Genomic DNA, 10,237 nt, shown 5'->3' on the forward strand with positions numbered 1-10,237 from the left:
CAAATATTTTTTAATCTCGACAACCAATCTAATTATTGATGATCATGTATTCATTTTCCCCTAGCATCGTATAGTGCTAATATTTTATATACTAAGAGCATATTAAATACATGCAAATGCAGAATATTTTTAAAATAACTCTCAATACTGATGGTCTTGTATTCAGCTTCTCCTGGCATCTTATACTGCTAATATTTTATCTGATAAGTGCATATTAAATACCAGCAAATACAGAATCTTTAACCGTGACAGCAAATCTAAATACCGATGATCTTGTATTCGGTTTCACCTAGCATCTTATGGTGCTAATATTTTAGCACTTGTTATCACCAGCAAATACTGAATATTTAATGACGCCAAATCTAGATACTGATGATCTTGTATTCAGTTTCTCGTGCCATCTTATAGTGCTAATATTTTATATTATATTAAATACCAGCAAATACTGCATATTTACTGCAAATCTAATTATTGACGATCTTGTATCCAGTTTCCCCTAGCGTCTTATAATGCTTATCTAGAAACCAATGATCTTGTATTCATTTTCTTCTAGCATCTTATAGTGCTAATATTTATATAAAAAGAACATATTAAAGACTGATTAAATACGGATAATTATTTTCAGTTTCCGCTAGCATTTTATTGTGCATTATGTTTTATCATAAGCCCACATTAGATACCAGTAAGTACTGAATATGTAATCTTAACACCAAATCTAAATACTTCTGGGCCCTGTTTCTCAAAATCTTAACTAAAGATAAAATCCAAATTTTAGTAGACACTTCAATTTTTATTGGCTAAACTCTAAAATCAATCTAATATTATCCAATCAAATTACTCAAATCTGGAGTTAAAATTTCGTGAAACAGGCCCCAGATCTTGTAATCAGTTTACCCCTAACATCTTATAGTGCTGATATTGTATATAATAAGCACATATTAGATACCAAAAAATACTGAATCTTTAAATATTGATGATCTTGTTTTCAATTTCTCCTGGCATCTTATATTGCTAAATATTGGTAATCTTGTGTTCAGTTTCCCCTAGCATTTTATAGTATTATATGTAATAAGCACATATTAGATACCAGCAAATACTGAACAGTTAACCGTGATATCACATCTAGAAACCAATGATCTTGTATTCAGTTTCTCAGAGCATCTCATAGTGCTAATACTTTGTATAATAAGCACATCTTAAATACAAGCATCAGGACATCGAATCTAAGTATTGATGATCTTGTATTCAGTATTCAGCCAATATTTTATATAATTAACACATTAGATTCCAACAAATACTGAATATTTAATCGCGACACCAAATCTCAGTACTGATGATCTTGTATTCAGTTTCTCCTGACATCTTATAGTGCTAATATTGATAATAATAAGCACATATTAAATACCAGCAAATACTGAATATTTAACTGTGACACCAAATCTAAATACCGATGATTTTGTATCCAGTTTCACCTAGCATCTTATAGTGCTAATATTTTGCACAATAAGCACATATTGGATATAAGCAAATAATGAATATTTAGATAGCGATGAGAGAATCTAAGTATTGATGATTTTGTATTCAGTTCCTCCTAGCATCTTATAGTGCTAATATTCTGTATAATAAGCACATATTAGATACCACCAAATGCTGAATATTTAATGACGCCAGATCTATATACTGATGATCTTGTATTTAGTTTCTCCTGGCATCTTATAGTGCTAATGTTTATATAATAAGCACGTATTAGATACCAGCAAATACTGAATCTTTAGCTGTGACACCAAATCTAAATACTCCCGTCAAAAGGCAAAACCTAGTAACTCACTTTTTTCTTATTTTGAGAAAACAAAGGAAAACGTAATGAATGAATACTAAACGCCAGCTCATCCATTGATTTGACTATTGAGTTACTAGGTTTTGCTGTGGTATACTAGGCAATTGAAGGAAGTTGCTAGGTTGTGTCATGGGTGTAACTGCTTACAAAATCAAAAGATTGGAATATCTAGTACAACAACAGGGGGCACATACCCTAGTAACTACAAATTTGGTCCTAACTCAACTTTGATATAAAAAAAAGTGAGTTACTAGGTTTTGCCTTTTGACGGGAGGATACTGATTATCTTGTATTCGGTTTCACCTAGCATCTTATAGTGCTAATATTTTAGCACTTGTTAGACACCAGCAAATATTGAATATTTAATGACGCCAAATCTAGATACTGATGATCTTGTATTCAGTTTCTCGTGCCATCTTATAGTGCTAATATTTTATATTATATTAAATACCAGCAAATACTGCATATTTACTGCAAATCTAATTATTGACGATCTTGTATCCAGTTTCCCCTAGCATCTTATAATGCTTATCTAGAAACCAATGATCTTGTATTCATTTTCTTCTAGCATCTTATAGTGCTAATATTTATATAAAAAGAACATATTAAAGACTGATCCAATACGGCTAATTATTTTCAGTTTCCGCTAGCATTTTATTGTGCTAATATGTTTTATCATAAGTCAACATTAGATACCAGTAAGAACTGAATATGTAATTTTAACACCAAATCTAAATACTTCTGATCTTGTAATCAGTTTACCCCTAGCATCTTATAGTGCTAATATTGTACATAATAAGCACATATTAGATACCGGAAAATACCGAATCTTTAAATATTGATGATCTTGTTTTCAATTTCTCCTGGCATCTGATATTGCTAAATATTGGTAATCTTGTGTTCAGTTTCCCCAAGCATTTTATAGTGCTAATATTGTATGTAATAAGCACATATTAGATACCAGCAAATACTGAACATTTAACCGTGACGTCACATCTAGAAACCGATGATCTTGTATTCAGTTTCTCAGAGCATCTCACAGTGCTAATACTTTGTATAATAAGCACATCTTAAATACAAGCATCGGGACATCGAATCTAAGTATTGATGATCTTGTATTCAGTATTCAGCCAATATTTTATATAATTAACACATAAGATTCCAAAAAAATACTGAATATTTAATCGCGACACCAAATCTCAGTACTGATGATCTTGTATTCAGTTTCTCCTGACATCTTATAGTGCTAATATTGAAAATGATAAGCACATATTAAATACCAGCAAATACTGAATATTTAACTGTGACACCAAATCTAAATACCGATGATTTTGTATCCAGTTTCACCTAGCATCTTATAGTGCTAATATTTTGCACAATAAGCACATATTGGATACAAGCAAATAATGAATATTTAGATAGCGATGAGCGAATCTAAGTATTGATGATTTTGTATTCAGTTCCTCCTAGCATCTTATAGTGCTAATATTCTGTATAATAAGCACATATTAGATACCACCAAATGCTGAATATTTAATGACGCCAGATCTATATACTGATGATCTTGTATTTAGTTTCTCCTGGCATCTTATAGTGCTAATGTTTATATAATAAGCACGTATTAGATACCAGCAAATACTGAATCTTTAGCTGTGACACCAAATCTAAATACTCCCGTCAAAAGGCAAAACCTAGTAACTCACTTTTTTCTTATTTTGAGAAAACAAAGAAAAACGTAATGAATGAATACTAAACGCCAGCTCATCCATTGATTTGACTATTGAGTTACTAGGTTTTGCTGTGGTATACTAGGCAATTGAAGGAAGTTGCTAGGTTGTGTCATGGGTGTAACTGCTTACAAAATCAAAAGATTGGAATATCTAGTACAACAACAGGGGGCACATACCCTAGTAACTACAAATTTGGTCCTAACTCAATTTTGATATAAAAAAAGTGAGTTACTAGGTTTTGCCTTTTGACGGGAGGATACTGATTATCTTGTATTCGGTTTCACCTAGCATCTTATAGTGCTAATATTTTAGCACTTGTTAGACACCAGCAAATATTGAATATTTAATGACGCCAAATCTAGATACTGATGATCTTGTATTCAGTTTCTCGTGCCATCTTATAGTGCTAATATTTTATATTATATTAAATACCAGCAAATACTGCATATTTACTGCAAATCTAATTATTGACGATCTTGTATCCAGTTTCCCCTAGCATCTTATAATGCTTATCTAGAAACCAATGATCTTGTATTCATTTTCTTCTAGCATCTTATAGTGCTAATATTTATATAAAAAGAACATATTAAAGACTGATCCAATACGGCTAATTATTTTCAGTTTCCGCTAGCATTTTATTGTGCTAATATGTTTTATCATAAGTCAACATTAGATACCAGTAAGAACTGAATATGTAATTTTAACACCAAATCTAAATACTTCTGATCTTGTAATCAGTTTACCCCTAGCATCTTATAGTGCTAATATTGTACATAATAAGCACATATTAGATACCGGAAAATACTGAATCTTTAAATATTGATGATCTTGTTTTCAATTTCTCCTGGCATCTGATATTGCTAAATATTGGTAATCTTGTGTTCAGTTTCCCCAAGCATTTTATAGTGCTAATATTGTATGTAATAAGCACATATTAGATACCAGCAAATACTGAACATTTAACCGTGACGTCACATCTAGAAACCGATGATCTTGTATTCAGTTTCTCAGAGCATCTCACAGTGCTAATACTTTGTATAATAAGCACATCTTAAATACAAGCATCGGGACATCGAATCTAAGTATTGATGATCTTGTATTCAGTATTCAGCCAATATTTTATATAATTAACACATAAGATTCCAAAAAAATACTGAATATTTAATCGCGACACCAAATCTCAGTACTGATGATCTTGTATTCAGTTTCTCCTGACATCTTATAGTGCTAATATTGAAAATGATAAGCACATATTAAATACCAGCAAATACTGAATATTTAACTGTGACACCAAATCTAAATACCGATGATTTTGTATTCAGTTTCACCTAGCATCTTATAGTGCTAATATTTTGCACAATAAGCACATATTAGATACCAGAAAATAATGAATATTTAACCGTGACACCAACTCTAGATAGCGATGATCGAATCTAAGTATTGATGATCTTGTATTCAGTTCCTCCTAGCATCTTATAGTGCTAATATTCTATATAATAAGCACGTATTAGATACCACCAAATGCTGAATATTTAATGACGACAAATTTATATACTGATGATCTTGTATTCAGTTTCTCCTGGCATCTTATAGTGCTAATATTGTATATAATAAGCACATGTTAGATACCAGCAAATACTGAATCTTTAGCTGTGACACCAAATCTAAATAGCGATAATCTTGTATTCAGCTCCGCCTAGCAGCTTATAGTGCTAATATTGTATATAATCACCACCAAATACTGAATATTTAATTACGCCAAATCTGAGTACTAATGATTTTGTATTCAGTTTCTCCTGGCATCTTATAGTGCTAATATTTTATATAATCAGCGCATATTAGATTCCAGCAAATGCTGAATATTTAATGGCGACACCAAATCTATATATTGATGATCTTGTATTCAGTTTCCCCTAGTATCTTATAGTGCTAATATTTGATATAATAAGCACATATAAGATACCAGCAAATGCTGAATATTTAATCGTGACCCCAAATCTATATATTGAAGAACTTGTAACCAGTTTCCCCAAGCAACTTATAGTGCTAATTCTTTATACCATACGCACATATTAAATACCAGAAAATATTGAATCTTTAACCGTGCACCAAATATAAATACCGATGATCTTGTGTTCAGTTTCATCTAGCATCGTATAGTGCTAATGTTTTGTATATTAAGCACATATTAAATTTAAATACCAACAAATACTGAATGTTTAATCTTGTATTCAGTTTCTCCTGACATCTTATAGTATTATATATTTAATAATAAGCATTTGTTAGATACCAGGAAATACTGAATATTTAATCGTGACACCAAATCTAATTAAGTGATGATCTTGTATTCAGTTTCCCATAGTATTTTATAATTGTAACATTCTATGTAATAAGCGCGTATTAGTGCTGATATGTTATATTATAAGTAAACTTATTAGATACCAACAAATAAGGCTTTACACAGATCAACATAAAAATTCATACCCTCTCTTTGTTTGGCTGGTGCAATATAAACATGTATTTTAATTCAAGGTTCGTGGTTACAACTTGAATCACACCACGAAGTGATGCATTTTATTCGACCAGGCTGTTGTTAGTGTAACGTCTTCTTTCACAATAGTGATATCTACACAGTGATACATTTCAATATTTCTTCTCGTTATATATGGTCAATTAAGGGTTTTAACTTTGAATTCTGTGTCATCTTAAGAGTTATTGTTAATTGATTTGTTTTTACAATGTTTATAGAAAAGTGAAGTACGTCATTATTGAGTGTATTGTAAGTTAATCACGTCTGACAATAATCGTGTTCATTACACAGTTAATAATCTACACAGCTTACTAGTGAATATTAATGTTTATAGAAAAGTGAAGTACGTCATTAATTAATGTATTGTAAGTTAATCACGTCTGACAATAATCGTGTTCATTAAACAGTTATTAATCTACACAGCTTACTAGTAAATATTCAGAATATTCAAGATTTCATGACAAAGCTTACTTTATAATTTTAGATGCAAAGGTACACCAATATTGTTGCGTGACATCCACCAATAATTTGTTGCGTAACATCTATTGAAATATTTTTTTATGTTGTTTCTATCTCAAACAATGCAAAATTACAAAATACTGAATATTTAATCGTTACACCCAAACTAAATACTGACGATCTAGTGTTCAGTTTCACCTAGCATCTTATAGTGCTAATATTTTACACAATAATCACATTATTAATTACCAGCAAACTAATTATATTCAGTTACCTCTAGCATCCTGCAGTTTTAATACTTTATATCATAAGTACATATTAGTTACCAGCAAATACTGAAAATCTAATCGTGGCACCCAATGTATATGATGATTTTGTGTTCAGTTTCCCCTAACATCGTTACACCAAATCTAAATATTGACGGTGTTATATTCAGTTTCCCCTAGCATCTTTATAATAAGCACATATTAGATACCAGCAAATACTGAATATTTAATCGTGATCGAATCTAAATGTTGATTTGTATTCAGTCTCTCCTAGCATATTATACTCAAGGCTTTATGACCATGGCTTAATTTATAATTTGAGATACAAAATGACATAATTTGTTGCCTGCCATCTATTAAAATATTGATTATGTTTGTATTTTGTCTATCTCAAACCATATTGATGGATTTTATCATTAAAAAAACGTTCTTTCGGTATGAGTAGCATTGATCACTTGTGTGAGCTTCGCCGCTAATTAGTAGAAATTGGAGTCTGGATAAAAAAAAGAGATTGCCACCAATCATTTACGTAGCTAATTGGACCCTCTAAAATAAGTGTGTAGAAAGGTGTCAATCGTGTGTATTGATATGATCAACCACAGGAGGCCTATAAAGGGTATCTATCGTAACTTCGGAAGTTCCACACAGTGCCCAACACATTACGAATATGTTTCTTTTCAGGTAACGTAAAACTAACGAAAACCATAAGAAACCAGAGTAACTTGTAAGTATACATTTTCGTAAAACATTTCTCAAATGTTAGATTCACAACTACTACTCAGACCAAATACTATTCACTACTGCTACTCAGACCAATAATGATTCACAATAATGATTTACTATTCATAATTCCGTTTCTCTTTCTCCAGCACAATAAACTGAGTGCGTAACAAGCAGTGCTGTCAACATAGCGTATAAGTACATACGTGACTTTATTAAATGCTTTTTGAAATTAAAATCAAAGTTCACCGATTTACAGGGTGTGTTTAATAATTACATATTAAGTATTTGCTGGCATCTAATAAGTGCTTATTATATAAAATTTTAATATTTCCACTATAAGATGCTAAGGCAATCTAAATACAGGATCTTCGGTATTTAGATTTAGTGTCACGGTCAAAGATTCGTATTTGATATGTGCTTATCATATAGAATATTAGCACTATAAGATGCCAGTATTTAGATTTGGCGCCATTAAATATTCAGTATTTGCTGCTATCTTAATGCTCGGGAAAACTGAATACAATTAGATTCGATGCCACGATTGGATATTTAGTATATGCTGGTATTAATATGTGCTTAATATATAAAAACTTAGCACTATAAGATGCTAGGGGAAACTGAATACAAGATCATCAATATATAGATTTGGTGTCACCATTAAATATTCAGTATTTGCTGGTATCTAGTATGCGCTGATTATATACAAAGAAATTAGCACCAGAGGATGCCAAGGGAAATTGATTACAAAATTTTCAATATATAGATTTGGTGTCACGATTAAATATTCAGTATTTGCTGGTACATCCATGTGATATGTGCTTATTATATCAACTATTAGCACTGTAAGATCCTAGGAGAAACTGAATACAAGATTATCAATATTTAGATTTGGCGACACAATCAAATGTAATAAAGCCACAAATTTTGCACCTCGTGTCATCTGTCTACACTCCTATTTTAAAACTAGTTAGTTAATTGATTGGTAAGAATCTCCATGTTTAATCATAATATAATATTATGAATCGGTGTGTTTGCTGATAAAATGGTGTTTCTAATTTTAATAAGATTCGTCTCAATCATCTAGAATAATAAAGTAAGATATGATTATAAATATTTGGATATGTTCTACACCGCAGCGTGGATTATTGATTGAGTTTTTTTAAAAGGCTAATTGTCAGATATGATTAACTTACAATACACTCAATTATCACATACATCACTTTTCTATAAAGACTGTAGGGGAGTTGGGTGGCTGAATGCTTAGCACGTGCGCGCGCTGTATCATAAAGTCTGTCATTGATTTATCTGGCGTGGTTTCGATTCCCCGGTTGTACGTGACAAGGAATAGGGTCGCCTGTCCAACCTCGTGGGTTTTCTCCGGGTCCTCCGGTATCCTCCCACTGCTAAAGACCCCTACGCCTAAGCGAATTATGGAAATAAAATTGAACCATATGTTACTCCCGAAATGACCTAGTTTGTGTCGAGTGGACGTTACCCCCCCCCCCTCTCTCTCTCACACACTCTCTCTCTCTAAAGACTGTAAAAACAAATTAATTGAAGGTAACTATTAAGAAGACACAGATTTCAAGGTTAAAACATTTCAACTGATACAACGCGAAAAATATTGAACACTATCATTCTATAACGAGTAATTTGATATAATCATCTGTGAATTCTTACAAGAAATATCTAATGTTCAATGTGAAACTTAAATATCAAAGGTTTGTATTCTAATCATATTTTCCGTTATATATATTACTAGTACAACATGATGCTAGGAGAAAACGAATACAAAACGATCAATATTTAGATTTGGCATCACGATTAAATATTCACTATTTGCTGGTATCTAATATGTGCTTATTATTTAATGTATTAGCACTATAAGATGCTAGGGGAAACTGATTACAAGATCTTCAATATATAGATTTGGTGTCACGATTAGATATTCAGTATTTGCTGGTATCTAATATGTGCTTATTATATAAAGAATTAGCACTATAAGATGCCAGGGGAAACTGATTACAAGATCTTCAATATATAGATTTGGTGTCACGATTAAATATTCAGTATTTGCTGGTTTCTAATATGTGCTTATTATATAAAGAATTAGCACTATAAGATGCTTGGGGAAATTGATTACAAGATCTTAAATATATAGATTTGGTGTCACGATTAAATATTCAGTATTTGCTGGTGTCTAATCTAATTAATATTATATCAAATATTAGCACTATAGTATGCTAGGGGAAACTGATTACAAGATCTTCAATACATAGATTTGGTGTCACGATTAGATATTCAGTATTTGCTGGTATATAATATGTGCTTATTATATAAAATATTAGCACTATAAGATGCCAGGGGAAACTTATTACAAGATCTTCAATACATGTATATAGATTTGGTGTCACGATTAGATATTCAGTATTTGCTGGTATCTAATATGTGCTTATTATATAAAGAATTAGCACTATAAGATGCTTGGGCAAGCTGATTACAAGTTCTTCAATAAGTAGATATGTTGTCACGATTAAATATTCAGTATTTGCTTATCATATCAAATATTAGCACTATAACATGCTAGGGGAAACCGAACACAAGATCATCAGTGTTTTTAGATTTGATATCATAGTTAAATGTTCAGTATTGGCTGGAATCTAATATGTGCTTATTATATAAAATATTATAG

This window comes from Patella vulgata, chromosome 2 (genome assembly GCF_932274485.2).
Source record: "Patella vulgata chromosome 2, xgPatVulg1.2, whole genome shotgun sequence".
Taxonomy (NCBI): Eukaryota; Metazoa; Mollusca; class Gastropoda; family Patellidae; genus Patella; species Patella vulgata.